General features: G+C 53.8%; 3 non-coding genes across 3 annotated transcripts; all 3 read left to right on the top strand.

Moving 5' to 3' along the window:
- Positions 1–11,626: 11,626 nt before the first annotated feature.
- Positions 11,627–11,745, top strand: LOC123955792. Its single transcript, XR_006821361.1, has one exon. It is a non-coding gene; the product is annotated as a 5S ribosomal RNA (ribosomal RNA).
- Positions 11,746–13,791: 2,046 nt separating this feature from the next.
- On the top strand, positions 13,792–13,910 carry LOC123955790. The gene has a single exon (XR_006821359.1). It is a non-coding gene; the product is annotated as a 5S ribosomal RNA (ribosomal RNA).
- A 2,036-nt stretch (positions 13,911–15,946) lies between these two features.
- LOC123955789 lies at positions 15,947–16,065 on the top strand. The gene has a single exon (XR_006821358.1). It is a non-coding gene; the product is annotated as a 5S ribosomal RNA (ribosomal RNA).
- Positions 16,066–17,215: the final 1,150 nt, after the last annotated feature.

Below are 17,215 nucleotides of genomic sequence, written 5' to 3'. Positions count from 1 at the left end.
CAGTCACTTAGAAAGTAAAAACCAGCAGCACCTGGGTGACTCTTTGGGGAAAGCGTCGATCAGAAGCTTGATTTTTGCTCAGGTCATGATCTCAGGGTGGTGAGGTCAAGCCCCAGGCTGGGCTCTGCACTGAACATGGAGCCTGCTTCGGATTCTCTCTCTCCCTCTCCCTCTGCCTCTCCCCATTGCCCACCCCCACAAATAAATAAAGTAGGGTTGCCTGGGTGGCTCAGTCAGTTAAGCACCTGCCTTTGGCTCAGGTCATGATCTCCAGGTTCTCCCTGCTCAGCTGGGAGCCTTCTCTCTCTCTCTCTCTCTCTCTCCCTCTGTCCCTCCTCCCTACTAGTTCTCTCTCTCTCTCTCTCCCTCTGAAACAAACTTTTTTAAAAAGTTTAAAAATTAATTAATTAGTTAATTAATTAAAAGTAAAAACCAGGGGCGCCTGGGTGGCTCAGTGGGTTAAAGCCTCTGCCTTCGGCAGGTCATGATCCCAGGGTCCTGGGATCAAGCCCCACATCAGGCTTTCTGCTCCGCCGGGAGCCTGCTTCCTCCTCTCTCTCTGCCTGCCTCTCTGCCTAGTTGTGATTTCTCTCTGTCAAATAAATAAAACATTTTAAAAAAAAACTTTAAAAGTAAAAACCATATACCAAAAAAAAAGTGCCGGCCAGCTGGGGGTCTGCAGTCTGTACTTTTTCGTCCACCAGAGTCCACCTACATCCTGATGAGACCAGACTGGTGAGTTAAGCAGACATGGTGATGCTATCCCTGCATTTTGTAGACGCCTGAGGACAGCACTAATCTCTGCCGTTCCCCTCAGTACAGCATCTACTCTCTTTGCCAAGGGTACATTTTTGAGCTTTCACTTGGCTACTATTTCTATGATAAATTTCACCCCACAGGCCAAGGATCCAATCTAAACTAAGGATTTCTGCATCAGGGTTTATAAAGGATATCTGTCTGTAGTTTCTTTTCTTGGAGGGTGTTTGTCTGGCTTTGGTATCTGGATGCTAGACTCACAGAATGAGTTAGGAATTGTTTACTTCTATTCAATCTTTTGGGAGAGTTTGAAAAGGACGGGTGTCACTGCCTTTCGAAATATTTGGTAGAGCTTACCTGTGAAGCCATCGGATTCAGAAATGTTCTTTGTCAGGAGGTTTTTGGTTACTTATTCTATCTCCTTACTTCGGATTTTCTTTGTGATTCAGGTTTGGTAGGTATCTATCTCCAAGAATGTGTCTATTTTACCTACATTACTCAATTTGTTGGCATATGATTGTTCATAGTACTCTCTTATAATCCTTTTTATTTCTGTATGATCACTAGTAATGTCCCCTCCTTCATTTCTGGTTTAAATAACTTGAGTCTTTTATCCCTCAATCAATCCAGTTTGTCAATTTTGTTAATCTTTTGAAGAATCAACTTTAGATCTCATTGGTTGTCTCTATGGTTTAACGATTCTCTATTTTATTTATCTTGAGCCTAATCTTCAGTATTTCCTTCTTTGTGCTAGTTCTGGGCTTAATGTGCTCTTTTTCTAGATCCTTAGGTCATAAAGTTAGGCTATTGATATAAGATCTTATTTAATGTGAGCATTTAAGGCTATAAACTTCCCTCTTCACACCGTTTTCACTGCATCTCATTATTATGTATGCCGTGTTTTCATTTTCATTCATCTCTAAATATTTTCTGATTTCTAATTTCATTTCTACTATAGCCCTACTTCCCTTCTAACATCAGATGTGGGGGAGTTTCCACACACCACGCAATTCTGTGACACTGGCAAGTGTCCTATACTCGAACTCAGTTCTGAAACTATCTGTCTGGAGATAGCCTCAGATCCCACATGTGAAGGACCTAGTCCGACAAATTGTGCCCTCCCCTTCAGATGCCCATGGCAAGTCCAAGGTTGTTGTGACCTGTGCTTCTGGCTGACCAGCTATAGATCAGAGGGTACCACAAACCCTTCCTTAGGTTTATTTAATTTTGCTTGAGCAGGTCACAGAACTCTGGAACATGGTTAACTCACTAGATCACCAGTTTATTATAAAAAGATATTGTTGGGGGGCGCCTGGGTGGCTCAGTGGGTTAAGCTGCTGCCTTCGGCTCAGGTCATGATCTCAGGGTCCTGGGATCGAGTCCCACATCGGGATCTCTGCTCAGCAGGGAGCCTGCTTCCCTCTCTCTCTGCCTACTTGTGATCTCTCTCTCGCTGTCAAATAAATAAATAAAATCTTTAAAAAAAAAAAAAGATATTGTTGGGAGGTGAGTGAAGAGACTCTGGGCCCTGGGAACTTAACCCTGCCAGATCCCAAGGAGTTGCTGAAGGTTCTTGGTCTTGTCATGAGAATGAATTCAAGGACAGACACACAGCACAGGGGATAAGTGACACACATGGGAAAGTTTGTTAAAGCAGAAAGTACACTCTCAGGAGAAGAACGCAGGCAAGCTTAAGAGAGCTGTGTCCCAGGGGTCTGGGTTTCTGTCTTCTATCAGCAGCTCTTATCTAGGGGCAGAATATTCATAATTTGGGGCAGGGAGGCAGGGTTTTGTGCTTTTCCTTCCTAATTTGGTCAAAAGTTTCCTGTCATGGCATCAGCCATCTTGAGCCTATCTGGTTTGCTCCAGCTTCTTGGGGAGTGCTGCCAGGATAGGCCTCTGACCTTCCCAATAGTTGGATCACATCCTTGTTGCTGATCTCCAGGTATCCTATTAGAACCTGAATAAATGCCTACTCTAACAGTATAACTCGGGAATAGCCAGATAGAAGATGCACAGGGCAAGGTACAAAGAAAGAGGCCCAGAGCTTCCATGCCCTCTCTGAGAGCCACTCTCCCCAGCTCTCCATACATTCACCAACCCTGAAACTCTCCAAACCCTGTCCTTGTGGGTTTCAAAGGCTTTATTACATGGGCATGACAGATTAGATCATTGTCCATTGGAGATCGAGCTCACTCTCTATCCCCTCTCCCCTTTCCTTACCTCAGTTTTTTTTCCTTTACCTTAGTTTTGGCTCAGCTCATGAACTCAGGGTCCTGAGATCAAGCCCCACAAGGGGCTCCACACTCAGTGGGGAGTGTCCTGGAAATTCTCTCTCCCTCTCCCTCTGCCCATGCTCCCACTCTCTAAAATAAGTAAAGAACTCTTTACAAAATAAATTAATTAAAATAGAGTCAGGAGACCAGCAGAGGAGGGTCTCATGCCCTGCCACTTATGCTCAGTTGCAGACCAACAAGAAAAATGTAACTTGCAAGTGGTTGTTTTATTTCCTGAGCCAGAGAAAACTTTCCTGCCCCCTCTCCCCCACACCTTACCAACCAACAGCCTAATCAATGAGAGATTGTCACAACACAGCCAATGAAAAGGCACTATACTTCAGATTCCCACTTTACTCCACTGGACTTTATTTATTTTAATATTTTATTTATTGATTTATTTGTCAGAGAGACAGAGAGCACACGAGCAGACACAGAGAGAGAAGGAGGCTCCCCGCTGAGCAAGGAGCACTTGCAGGGTGGGACTGGATCCAAGGACCCCGGGATCATGACCAGAGAAGGCAGCAGCTTAACCGACTGAGCCACCCAGGCATCCCTGGCCTTTTCATTTATAACAGCACTCCCAAGGACTCCTTTTTCCCCTATAAAAGAGCATTATCTCCTTTCTTCTGGGAACTTGTCTACGACTTTGCCATAACTTTGTTTGTTCCAGATTGCAAATTCTCTGCTGCTTCAAATAAACCCATTTTTACTAGTAAAATAATTGGCAGTTTACTTTTTAAGGTTAACACTTGATTGTTCTGAAGTATGAATTTAGATCTACAACTTCAAAATGATGGGTTAAAAGCTTTGTTTAAAAAAAAGTAAAGTAAAAATAAAAAAATAAAATTCAAGGCCCCCCTGAGTGACTCAGTCAGTGAAGTGTCTGCCTTCAGATCAGGCAGGTCATGCTCCCAGGGTCCTGGGATCCACCCAGGCATGGAACCCAGCAAAGGAAACTCCACGGAGCTGTACAAAATGGAAGGATTTTATAGGCAGAACAAGGAGGTTCTTAGCTAAAGAAACAATTGTTTCCGGCAAGGTCACCTTCCCTCAGCGGGAAGTGCAGGGGGTCTTATCATGCAGATTACCTCTCTAGTACCCACCAGGAAATTCCAGCCTAGTTTAAAATCCCCCCACCCCCCCAACCCTCCCCACCCCCAACCCCCCAACACACACACACCCCAAGAGGCTGAAAACTGAGTTAGGGTTGTAGTGTAAGTCTTATGGAGTTTGGATTGTTGTTTATTTTTAACCATTGTGAGAAAGTGCAGTGTTCATCCATTTTTTACGTGTTCACTCCTCAAGGTGCCTGTAAAGTGTCTTGTCATTTGGGGCTGTTTTAAAACATAGTGTGTTAAGGTGCTCAGTGGTTAAGCCTCTGCCTTCATCTCAGGTCATGATTTCAGTGTCCTGGGATGGAGTCCCACATTGGGCTCTCTGCTCTGCGGGGAGCCTGCTTCCTCCTCTCTCTCTCTCTCTCTCTCTGCCTGCCTTTCTGCCTACTTGTGATCTCTGTCTGTCAAATAAATAAAATATTAAGAAAATAATTTTTAAATATAGTGTATTAAAAAATTTTTTAAAAATTAGAAAAAATAAAATATAGTGTATTAATAGAAAATTTCGGTTATAGTAAAGCCAACAGATCAGGAGATGAATGCTGTGGAAAATATAATTTGTTTCTTATAGTACCCAAAAGTAGAGGGCATGCCATTGAGGGGGGCCCCACAAGAAAGCACCAGGATAAGAGGCAGACAGGACGGAAGTATAGACAAGAGTCTTTACTGTGGTCTCTGAACAAAAACAAGGTATCAGGTCCAAAATGGAGTCACAAAATGGTCCTAGGCCTCATGTCACCTGAGATTTAATAACAGTTTTGGCTCTCCCAGAAATGGAATCTTCAGTCAGGAATCCCCAGGTCAGCCCTAGAGAAGTAATCTGCCTGCTAGATCCCTGCCATCCCCTAAAGGAAAGTGACCTTGCTGCACCAATCCGCTTCTGCTAGTGTTGATGAGGGAGCAGGAGGCCGGCTGAGGACAAAGCCAAAGCCAGTACCTTGCACCCCCTCTCCACCCGCTCCCCTCGGGTAATATGTGTAACATTCCTCAGTCACCCCTGACCGCCATACAGGAGAAACAAATAGTTCCCCTTGGTTTACAAATGTCCTAGAGATCTACAAAGAAGTTACCTTGTGCTATTGATAATTTCCAGAGGCAAATAACTCAGTTCCTCAAGCCCTAAGATCTCCCTCCCCTCCATACACAAAACTGAAGGAGGCTGACGTAGAAGGAAATATAAAGTTAAATCTCTTCTGAACCTAAATCTCACTAACAAAGACGCTTGATAGCTGGATTGTGACATCCCACCAGGAATCTCCCAACTATCTTAATGTTAATGGCTTGCCAAAAGACAATATTGATCTAGCTGGAAGACCTCGGGATACCTCCGGATACCTTCGGGATACTCCCGGCACCTGTAGGCCCTCTTTAGCATATGAAAACTCCGTGGAAACCTCCCTTCCCCTCACCTTCTCCCCACCGCAGGGTACAGAACCTGCCATCCCTCACAATCCCGGGCAGCAGCTCTTCCCGCCCACAGGTCCTGTCCCCGTGCTTTAATAAACCACCATTTTGCACCAAAGATGTCTCAAGAATTCTTTCTTGGTCATCGGCTCTGGACCTCACCCTGCCGAACGTCACCTAGGTTCTAGAACTTCATCAGTGTGACTTCCTTATTCCTGTTCCCTTCTGTCCATAAAGATCTTTCATTTTATACAGCTCTTTGGAACTCCTTTCTGCTAGATAGGATGCTAACTGGCTTCATGAGTTATTGACTAAAACCAATAAAATATTTAAAAGTTATTCAGTTAAATGTGGGTTTTTAAAAGATTTTGGGGGGGGTGGGTGCCTGGATGGCTCAGTTGGTTAAGCAACACCGTCACTATCCCAGAGTCCTGGGATAGAGCCCCCATCCAACTCCCTGCTCCTTGGTGAGCCTGCTTCTCCCTCTCCCTGTGCCTGCTGCTCCCCTTGCTTGTGCTTTCTCTCTCTCTCTCTCTCTGTCAAATAAATGAATACACAAATCATATTTTTTTAAAAACTCTTTAAAAAAAGTTTTGAAAAAAAAAATAAAAAGTTTTGGGGGGTTTTCTTAGATTTTATTTATTTGTCAGAGAGTAAGAGAAAGCCAGCACAAGCAGGGGGGGTGGCAGGCTGAGAGAGAAGCAGGCTCCCCACTGAGCAAGGACTTTTTTTTTACCCCCTCTCTTCCCTCAATGTCAGACTGGATCCCAGGACCCTGGGATCATGACCTGAGCCAAAGGCAGATGCTAAACAGACTAAGCCACCCATGCCTCCCAGATTTTGTTTTTGTTTTAATAGAAGGAATATGCAAGGCAGAGTAACCCGGTTTAGGATCAGCTAATGAGTAATTTCAGGGGTCTCAGGCATAGGGCTTTCCCTGAGACCTTCTTTCATCTCCATAGGACTTATCCCTTCTACATGCTGGGTTACATTTGTTGTCTGTCTCCACCTCCATGATGCCAGGCCCACGGGCGCAGTGGCGGTTTTGTCTGTCTTATTTACTGCCCTGCCTCCTGCCCAGGTCAGTGCTGGGTCCAGAGTAGAGGTTCACCCAATAGTGAATGAACAACACTTACTATGACCTGAAATGTTCTTGTTTGTGGTTTTGTTTGGGGGCGAATGTCTGTGCAGTGGAAGCTCTAGGACCTAGCACAGGCCTGACACATAGTGTTGCTGGATGAACTTGGGAGACACTGGGCCTTGAAACCTCAACCCAGCCCATCCCAAAGGTGTCTGTTAAGGCTCTTGCTCTTTTCACAAGAAAGAACTCCAGGGGAGACACAACCCAGCAGATGAGGAGTACAAGCCGGAAAGTTTACTAAAGTGAAAGTACATGGTCCAGATGTGGGAGTGGGAGCTCCAGAGACAGCCAGCTACATGCCCCAGGGTCTGGATTTCTATCTTTTGTTGACAGTCCTTACAAAGGGTGAAGTCTTCATGACTTGGGGACTAGACTTCCTGGAAGTCTAGTTTTGTGCTTTTTCATCCTTAGTTGGTCAGGGGTTTTCTGTTATGGCACCTGCCATCTTGGGCTTATCTGGTTTGATCTAGCTTCTTGTGTCTTTGCTTTGGAGGGCTGCCAGGACAGGCCTCTGACCCTCCAGATCACTGCCCAGAACTTCCTCTTTGCTCGTGTCCAGGCATCCCATTAGAACCTAACTGACTGCTTACAGTAGCTGCTCAGTTAGCATTTCTTTTTTTTTTTTTTTATACTTATTTGACAGAGAGAAATCACAACTAGGCAGAGAGGCAGGCAGAGAGAGGAGGAAGCAGGCTCCCTGCGGAGCAGAGAGCCTGATGCGGGGCTCGATTCCAGTACCCTGGGATCATGACCTGAGCTGAAGGCAGAGGCTTTAACTCACTGAGCCACCCAGGCGCCCCTCAGTTAGCATTTCTGAAGGAATGAATATGCCAGTTACTGTACTTAACCCAAGGAACCAACAATGATGAACATCCTCGGGGCCCTTAACAGACTTACCATCTATTTTGAGGTTACAGTTGCTTTAAAGAAATTATTATGGAATCGTTCTGGTATATTCTTGCCATGAAACACTGATCTCAAAACTTCGTGGTTTGAAATAGTTTATCATTACCTCTCCTAGTTCTGTGTGTTGCCTCTGCTCAGCTGGCTGGTTCTTGCTTAGAGTTTCTCCTGCTACTGCCATCAAATGACAGCTGAAGCAGATGTCAGCTAAAGGTTCAGCTGAACTAGGCATTCTAGATGGTTTCTTTTGGGGCCCGACAGGAAGGGAAACTCTTCAAGATGGTGGATACCCCAAATGGCCGAGGTTCATGTCATCACCTCCTCTTGGGACGCCAATGGATCAATGACCTGATGACAGCTCGACGCAGGCCCCTACACCTCTCCTTTTGGACTTCCCCAACCGAACCCAATACCCCTCAAACCGCAGAAAAGGAAATAACCCTGACTGGTCGGATTACAATCCTTCCTTTGCATATGAGCCGACCAATAGGAAATAGTTCTGCTTTTCAACTTTATGTAATCCCCTGCCACCTTGTCTTGCGCGTGACTTCCCCGACTCACTGCCCTCCTTTGGGTCGTGGAACCTCCCCCGAGGATGCCCACAATAAAGATCTCTTCTCGGACCCTCGCTTGTCTTGGCAGTCTCACTTCCATTTAGTTACCGAGAAACCTGACAGTTTCATCACACACTGACCCCGCTGCTGGAGCTCAGGAGATCATTTGACCAGAGTGTGTACATGAACTTTCCAGGTAGCTCAGCCTTCTCACACCAGAGTCTGGATTCCCAGGGATAGCAGCTGATAGAGCAAGAGGTCTAAGAGAGAAGTCAGAAGCTTCCAGTTCTCTTAAAAAAACAAGCCCAGAACTGGCTTAAACATCACCGCCACCATTCTCTATTGGTCAAAGCAGTCACAAGCCAGATCAGATTTAGCAGGATGGAAGGAAAGACCCTACATCTTAAAGGGGGGGGGGGGGTGTTCATATGAGGGGGGAAGGAATTGACGGTGGGTGTCTTAAGAAATCAGCCACAACAAAGATTCCATGAAGGATGCTGTAGTCAATATGGTGCTGAGTGCCAGGGCCCAACACAATCTGGCTGTTTTCTGGGAGCTCACAGTCCAGCAGAGGGAAACAGATGGATAAAAAGATCATTCTAGTTATGAAGGAGTAACTGGTGTGAGGCTTGTCCTCATCATAAACACAGAAAACTGCACAAAATATGAAAAACAACCCATTTTGGTCATTGGAAAACAGGTGGCACAGGACAGTAGGGCAGATGGGGAACCATCAGAGATGAGCCTGGAGTCTGAGACCATGTGGCAGAGTACCATTAAGGTGGCATCAGGATTTGGGTTTATCTCTTAAGCTGGGGATCTGTGTGATTTTGTGCGCAGGTATGAGGATGGTAAGTAGGCAGCACAATTAGGGTCTGACTTTTCATGGCACAACCCAAAGGCTGGATAGGAAGAAGGTTTAGAACATTTCCAGTGAAGCCATCCAGGACGTACCCCTGTCCACTCAAAGAGGGCCATAGCTTGAGTGGGTTGCAGTAGGTGGGTGATCCTTAGTGCTAGCGACATAGAGGGTACTCATTTTCTTAAATGAAGACTAGAAAACTACAAAGCTGCAGGAACTGAGGAATGGGGGAATGTGGATAGGGTAAAGGTAGAGGAGAGCGTCTTCCAAGTTCTAAAGTAGAGAATGAGGTATTTGGGGCCTGGAAATGTTGACATTTCAGTCCCTGGCTCAATGAGTGGAGGGATTCAAGATGTCTGGAGCATTAGGGTTCTTAGAAACATGGGAGAAGATACTGGGAGGATGGGAAAGGCCTTTTAGGCACTTGGAATTGCACACCCACCCTTCTGACCTCAGCCCTGACAGGTGGCACTTTATTATGTTCAGGACTATCCCCAAATAGGGGCAGTTACTTTCTCTAATTTTGTGTCTTTGTGATGACAATGAGACATTTCCAGAACAAGAGACTACAACCTGTGGCAAATTGTTTTTCTAACCCCTTCATTCTTGATCTGGGACAATGCTAAATGACACAGAGATATGCCCACTATCCGCTCAATATTCACATACCCATTAACATTCACTAAGACTGTCTGGTCTGGATTGTTGTAGGAACTGTGGTATAGTAGGGGAGAAGTAGGCAGTTGCCCCTTGGCATGCAAGTGACACCCCAGGGAGGGACCAAGGAAAAAGTAAGTATAATATACAAGATAACCCAGTGGTGATGTGAACCAGGCAGGAAAATAAATACAGGAACTCTGTTTTAAAGACTCTGAGGTGAATAGCTACAGTGAGCACACAGTGAAATAAGTAGACTGCTCCAAAGGGAGAAAATAGTAACTACAAAGGCCTCAAGGCCATGGTGCCTGCACACTGAGACTCTTCCTCTCCATTTTGACTGAGCCTCTACACTGAACTTCTCTGAACTTCATGGTGTCCGATTTCTAGATAATTAAGTAAAGCTTGGGTCACCAGACTCCTGAAATCAGCATATTCAGTTTCAGTGATTTAAAGCAAAAACACAGAGAAAGACAAATACCACAAAATATCACTCATATATGAAATTTAAGAAACAAAACAGATAGGCACTTGGGTGGCTCAGTGGGTCGAGTTTCTGCCCTCAGCTCAGGCATGATCCCAGAGTCTTGGGATCCAGGCTCACATCCGGCTCTCTGCTCAGCAGGGAGCCTGCTTCCTCCTCTAGCTCTGCCTGAGTCTCTGCCTACTTGTAATTTCTCTATCAAGCAAATAAAATCTTTAAAAAAAGAAACAAAACAGATAAACATAGAGAAAGGTGAAAAAATAGAGAAGGAGGTAAGAGAACTGAACACTAGGTTGCAAGAGAGAAAGTGAATAAGGGGAGAGGTAACTCAGTGATGTGAATTAAGGACAGATGTGCTGCAAAAAACACTAGGTGTGATGCAAATGATGAATTACTAAATTCTACTCTTAAACTAATAATTCACCATGTCTTAACTAAAATGAATTTAAATACAGAATTTAAAAAATAACCTGGAAACCATGAGATGTCCATTAAGAAGGATGTATTAATTTTGTAACAGGGGCAGAACAGTGCTACGTGTAGACAACCAAAGTTACACAACAAAACACCTTAACAATTTGAAAACACAAAAGGAACAAAAACTAAAGGAACAAAAGGAACAGAGTATCAAAATTACCAAATTAGTAAGTCAAATAATTTCACTAGGATGAAATTTAAAAAACCATGATACTCTGTTAGCAAATCAATTGCTATTTAAACCTCCAAAAAAAAAAAACAAAAAAAAACAAAGGAGGTCTCCTAAAATATAAGACAAAAAAAAAAAAAAAAAAAAAATCAGACGAAAATTTAAAGTCTCCACACTATATTGATAATTAACAAATACTCATTATTACCACTTAAGACAGGACTTAAAAACGGAGAAAGTAACCATCACTGATTTCAAACCCACTAACACAAAAAGATAGACAAACGATACACTGATGGAAAAAAAGGAAAACAGCAATCCAGATAATGACATTAATATTTACAACAACAAAAAAAAACAGGACAAAGAGGGGAAAAAAGCAGGAAACAAAAGGAAAAAAGAAGACAAGACAAAAGGAAAATGAAAAAAAAAAGGAAATATCTGCCAAACCCCCAGAGACAACCCCTAAACACACAACATGCTGGGTACAAATGGGAACGCAACTAGACTTCTAACAACTCCGAGAAGCTCGTCCAAAACTCCATGACTACCAAGGCTCTTGAAGGCCCACCTTCCCCATCAGTGCACTACTGGCCATACCACCATGAAAGCAATACATCTCATTTGAACTCAAAAGCTAAGCGGGGCCGAGCTTGGTTAGTACTTCTATCGGAGAGCGCCTGGGAATACACGGCCAGGAGAGGGTGGGGGTGGGCTGGGAGGCAGGCTCCAGGCCCCGGGTAGGCGGAGGGGGGTGCCGCGGCGCGCACCGAGGCCAGGAGAGCGCTCAGCAGGCTCTTAGGGCGCCCAGCTGCAGCGGCAGGCGTTTACGGCCATACCACCCTGAACGCGCCCGATCTCGTCTGATCTCGGAAGCTAAGCAGGGTCGGGCCTGGTTAGTACTTGGATGGGAGACCGCCTGGGAATACCGGGTGCTGTAGGCTTTTTTCTTCTTGGGCCTTCTTCTTTTCTTTCCCCCTTCGGCCTCCTTCCCTGGCCCTTGGCCGCCACCGCCGGGCGCCCTGCCCAAGGCGGCTGCCTCCAAACACTCCCTGAACGCCTCAGCCCCTGGCCCCCTGACCCCTGGCCACCGCAGCCCCAGCACCGCGGGCCCCTGGCCCCGAAAGGGCGGCCCGCTGCACGGGCAGGCGGCCACAACGCAGCCTTTCCACCTCCACGCCACAAGGCCCACCCGCGCCTCCGCCGGGACTGCGGGGGCTGCTGGCAGGGCGGGGCAATATTGGAGGGGGCTCAGGGGCCGGACGCAGGGGAAGGGGTGAGGACCGGGGTGAGGACCTCGGCTGTGCACGCGGGGAGGGGCCAGGGGGCCGGGCTGTGGGAGGAGGGAGGAGGAGGAGGAGGAGGAGGGCGGGGGGGCGGGGGGGCAGGTGGCGGGGGGGGGGGGGAGTGGTATGGGGCAGGAAGCCCGAGGGAGGAGCGGGCCTCCTCCCCGGGCTCGGGCTCCTTCGGCGGGCATCAGCTTCCGAGGCCCTGGGTCCCAGCCCTGGGCCCGGGCCCTGGGCCCTGTTTCCCCTGGCCAGGCCCCCGGGCTGCCCCCAGCTCCCAAGCCAACCGGCAGCCGCCCCGCCCCCCTCCCTCCCGGCGCCCCGCCCCGAGACCTGGGCTCCGCCGACCCCAACCGCCACCCCCGCCACCACCACTTCTCTCCTCGGGACCTGGGCTCCACTCAGCCCAGAAGGGCATTCCCTTCCTTCTCACCGACAACCTCCCCTTTGCCCCTGGGGCAGCGCGCCCGGGCTCAGGTGCCCCGGACGCCAGAAGGCCGACCGCCCTGGGCTTCCCGCGGCGCCGTGGGCACCCGGCTCCACGCTCCGTCTCAAGGGCGCAGCGAAGGCCACAGCGAGACTCTCTCGCTCAGCAAGACCGGCGGCGCCCCACACCGGGCCAAGAGAGGTCCCCGGGCACCCTACCCCCCACCCCCCACCCCAAAGGACCAGACCAGAGAAAGAAACCCTCGCAGGCCCCCAGGCCTGACGGGGTGTTGGGCAGGAATGGCAGCGGAACGGGACGCCTGACACCTGGGCTGCAAGTCCTCGGGCTCCCCGGGCTCCTCCGCCAGCTCCAGGGCGCCACCACCTAGGCCAAAGCCCCGCCCCAGCACCACGACCCTCCCGCCGGGGACAGGTGCCGGGCCACCGCAGCCTCCTGGGCGTGTGGTGTCTTGTCCGGGTTGGTGTGGGTGCCTCTGTGTGTGTGTAGAGTGTGTCAGTGTTGCGTGCACCCGTGTCTCTGTCCGCATCCCGGTCAGGGTCACCGTGTCTGGGGGGGGGGGGGGGGAGGGGGGGAGTTGTTGGGGGGATGGAGGGTCTGTCTCTCCGGCTCTGCGTTCTTCCCGTCTGTCCAGAGGTCCCTCCGTCTGAGTCTGTCCCTGTGTTTGCCTGGGTGTCCGTGTATCTGTGTAGGTGAGCCTGCCCCTCGAGTCTCTGGGTCAGAGCCTGGTGGGGGTGGGTGGAGTGGAGAGGGGAAGCCTGGCGGAGGAAGGCGCTCGGGTCGGGGCGGCTTCGTCTGGGCTGGTGTGTGGCGTCGCCCTTGTCCTCGGGCCGGCTGGGAGCGAGGTTGGGTGGAGCGGAGCGGAGCCGAGGGGAGCAGAGCGGAGCGGAGGAGAGCACAGCAGAGAAGAGGACGGAAGGCCAGGTGGCCGGCTGCGCCAGGCCTAGGGCGGCGGGCGGGCGCTGGGGGGCGCTGAGCACTCGGCGCAAGCGCCCCGACGCACCCCCCACGCCACCTGGGAGCCCCGGCGGCGCCGGGGGCTGGGGAGTCCCGGGATGGGAGGGTGCCCGTACGTTGGTGACGCCGGGGTGCCGCCGGCTTCTGGAACCCTGGGCCGCGTGGGGGTGGGGGTCGGGGGTCGGGGGTGGGCTGGGAGGCAGGCTCCAGGCCCCGGGTAGGCGGAGGGGGGTGCCGCGGCGCGCACCGAGGCCAGGAGAGCGCTCAGCAGGCTCTTAGGGCGCCCAGCTGCAGCGGCAGGCGTCTACGGCCATACCACCCTGAACGCGCCCGATCTCGTCTGATCTCGGAAGCTAAGCAGGGTCGGGCCTGGTTAGTACTTGGATGGGAGACCGCCTGGGAATACCGGGTGCTGTAGGCTTTTTTCTTCTTTTCTTTCCCCCTTCGGCCTCCTTCCCTGGCCCTTGGCCGCCACCGCCGGGCGCCCTGCCCAAGGCGGCTGCCTCCAAACACTCCCTGAACGCCTCAGCCCCTGGCCCCCTGACCCCTGGCCACGGCAGCCCCAGCACCGCGGGCCCCTGGCCCCGAAAGGGCGGCCCGCTGCACGGGCAGGCGGCCACAACGCAGCCTTTCCACCTCCACGCCACAAGGCCCACCCGCGCCTCCGCCGGGACTGCGGGGGCTGCTGGCAGGGCGGGGCAATATTGGAGGGGGCTCAGGGGCCGGACGCAGGGGAAGGGGTGAGGACCGGGGTGAGGACCTCGGCTGTGCACGCGGGGAGGGGCCAGGGGGCCGGGCTGTGGGAGGAGGGAGGAGGAGGAGGAGGGCGGGGGGGCGGGGGGGCGGGGGGGCAGGTGGCGGGGGGGGGGGGGGGGGAGTGGTATGGGGCAGGAAGCCCGAGGGAGGAGCGGGCCTCCTCCCCGGGCTCGGGCTCCTTCGGCGGGCATCAGCTTCCGAGGCCCTGGGTCCCAGCCCTGGGCCCGGGCCCTGGGCCCTGTTTCCCCTGGCCAGGCCCCCGGGCTGCCCCCAGCTCCCAAGCCAACCGGCAGCCGCCCCGCGCCCCTCCCTCCCGGCGCCCCGCCCCGAGACCTGGGCTCCGCCGACCCCAACCGCCACCCCCGCCACCACCACTTCTCTCCTCGGGACCTGGGCTCCACTCAGCCCAGAAGGGCATTCCCTTCCTTCTCACCGACAACCTCCCCTTTGCCCCTGGGGCAGCGCGCCCGGGCTCAGGTGCCCCGGACGCCAGAAGGCCGACCGCCCTGGGCTTCCCGCGGCGCCGTGGGCACCCGGCTCCACGCTCCGTCTCAAGGGCGCAGCGAAGGCCACAGCGAGACTCTCTCGCTCAGCAAGACCGGCGGCGCCCCACACCGGGCCAAGAGAGGTCCCCGGGCACCCTACCCCCCACCCCCCACCCCAAAGGACCAGACCAGAGAAAGAAACCCTCGCAGGCCCCCAGGCCTGACGGGGTGTTGGGCAGGAATGGCAGCGGAACGGGACGCCTGACACCTGGGCTGCAAGTCCTCGGGCTCCCCGGGCTCCTCCGCCAGCTCCAGGGCGCCACCACCTAGGCCAAAGCCCCGCCCCAGCACCACGACCCTCCCGCCGGGGACAGGTGCCGGGCCACCGCAGCCTCCTGGGCGTGTGGTGTCTTGTCCGGGTTGGTGTGGGTGCCTCTGTGTGTGTGTAGAGTGTGTCAGTGTTGCGTGCACCCGTGTCTCTGTCCGCATCCCGGTCAGGGTCACCGTGTCTGGGGGGGGGGGGGAGGGGGGGAGTTGTTGGGGGGATGGAGGGTCTGTCTCTCCGGCTCTGCGTTCTTCCCGTCTGTCCAGAGGTCCCTCCGTCTGAGTCTGTCCCTGTGTTTGCCTGGGTGTCCGTGTATCTGTGTAGGTGAGCCTGCCCCTCGAGTCTCTGGGTCAGAGCCTGGTGGGGGTGGGTGGAGTGGAGAGGGGAAGCCTGGCGGAGGAAGGCGCTCGGGTCGGGGCGGCTTCGTCTGGGCTGGTGTGTGGCGTCGCCCTTGTCCTCGGGCCGGCTGGGAGCGAGGTTGGGTGGAGCGGAGCGGAGCCGAGGGGAGCAGAGCCGAGCGGAGGAGAGCACAGCAGAGAAGAGGACGGAAGGCCAGGTGGCCGGCTGCGCCAGGCCTAGGGCGGCGGGCGGGCGCTGGGGGGCGCTGAGCACTCGGCGCAAGCGCCCCGACGCACCCCCCACGCCACCTGGGAGCCCCGGCGGCGCCGGGGGCTGGGGAGTCCCGGGATGGGAGGGTGCCCGTACGTTGGTGACGCCGGGGTGCCGCCGGCTTCTGGAACCCTGGGCCGCGTGGGGGTGGGGGTCGGGGGTCGGGGGTGGGCTGGGAGGCAGGCTCCAGGCCCCGGGTAGGCGGAGGGGGGTGCCGCGGCGCGCACCGAGGCCAGGAGAGCGCTCAGCAGGCTCTTAGGGCGCCCAGCTGCAGCGGCAGGCGTCTACGGCCATACCACCCTGAACGCGCCCGATCTCGTCTGATCTCGGAAGCTAAGCAGGGTCGGGCCTGGTTAGTACTTGGATGGGAGACCGCCTGGGAATACCGGGTGCTGTAGGCTTTTTTCTTCTTTTCTTTCCCCCTTCGGCCTCCTTCCCTGGCCCTTGGCCGCCACCGCCGGGCGCCCTGCCCAAGGCGGCTGCCTCCAAACACTCCCTGAACGCCTCAGCCCCTGGCCCCCTGACCCCTGGCCACGGCAGCCCCAGCACCGCGGGCCCCTGGCCCCGAAAGGGCGGCCCGCTGCACGGGCAGGCGGCCACAACGCAGCCTTTCCACCTCCACGCCACAAGGCCCACCCGCGCCTCCGCCGGGACTGCGGGGGCTGCTGGCAGGGCGGGGCAATATTGGAGGGGGCTCAGGGGCCGGACGCAGGGGAAGGGGTGAGGACCGGGGTGAGGACCTCGGCTGTGCACGCGGGGAGGGGCCAGGGGGCCGGGCTGTGGGAGGAGGGAGGAGGAGGAGGAGGGCGGGGGGGGGGGGGGCGGGGGGGCAGGTGGCGGGGGGGGGGGGGGAGTGGTATGGGGCAGGAAGCCCGAGGGAGGAGCGGGCCTCCTCCCCGGGCTCGGGCTCCTTCGGCGGGCATCAGCTTCCGAGGCCCTGGGTCCCAGCCCTGGGCCCGGGCCCTGGGCCCTGTTTCCCCTGGCCAGGCCCCCGGGCTGCCCCCAGCTCCCAAGCCAACCGGCAGCCGCCCCGCGCCCCTCCCTCCCGGCGCCCCGCCCCGAGACCTGGGCTCCGCCGACCCCAACCGCCACCCCCGCCACCACCACTTCTCTCCTCGGGACCTGGGCTCCACTCAGCCCAGAAGGGCATTCCCTTCCTTCTCACCGACAACCTCCCCTTTGCCCCTGGGGCAGCGCGCCCGGGCTCAGGTGCCCCGGACGCCAGAAGGCCGACCGCCCTGGGCTTCCCGCGGCGCCGTGGGCACCCGGCTCCACGCTCCGTCTCAAGGGCGCAGCGAAGGCCACAGCGAGACTCTCTCGCTCAGCAAGACCGGCGGCGCCCCACACCGGGCCAAGAGAGGTCCCCGGGCACCCTACCCCCCACCCCCCACCCCAAAGGACCAGACCAGAGAAAGAAACCCTCGCAGGCCCCCAGGCCTGACGGGGTGTTGGGCAGGAATGGCAGCGGAACGGGACGCCTGACACCTGGGCTGCAAGTCCTCGGGCTCCCCGGGCTCCTCCGCCAGCTCCAGGGCGCCACCACCTAGGCCA

The sequence above is a fragment of the Meles meles genome, chromosome 13, assembly GCF_922984935.1.
Source record: "Meles meles chromosome 13, mMelMel3.1 paternal haplotype, whole genome shotgun sequence".
NCBI classification, from domain to species: Eukaryota; Metazoa; Chordata; class Mammalia; order Carnivora; family Mustelidae; genus Meles; species Meles meles.
This window is presented reverse-complemented; position numbering and strand designations above follow the sequence as displayed.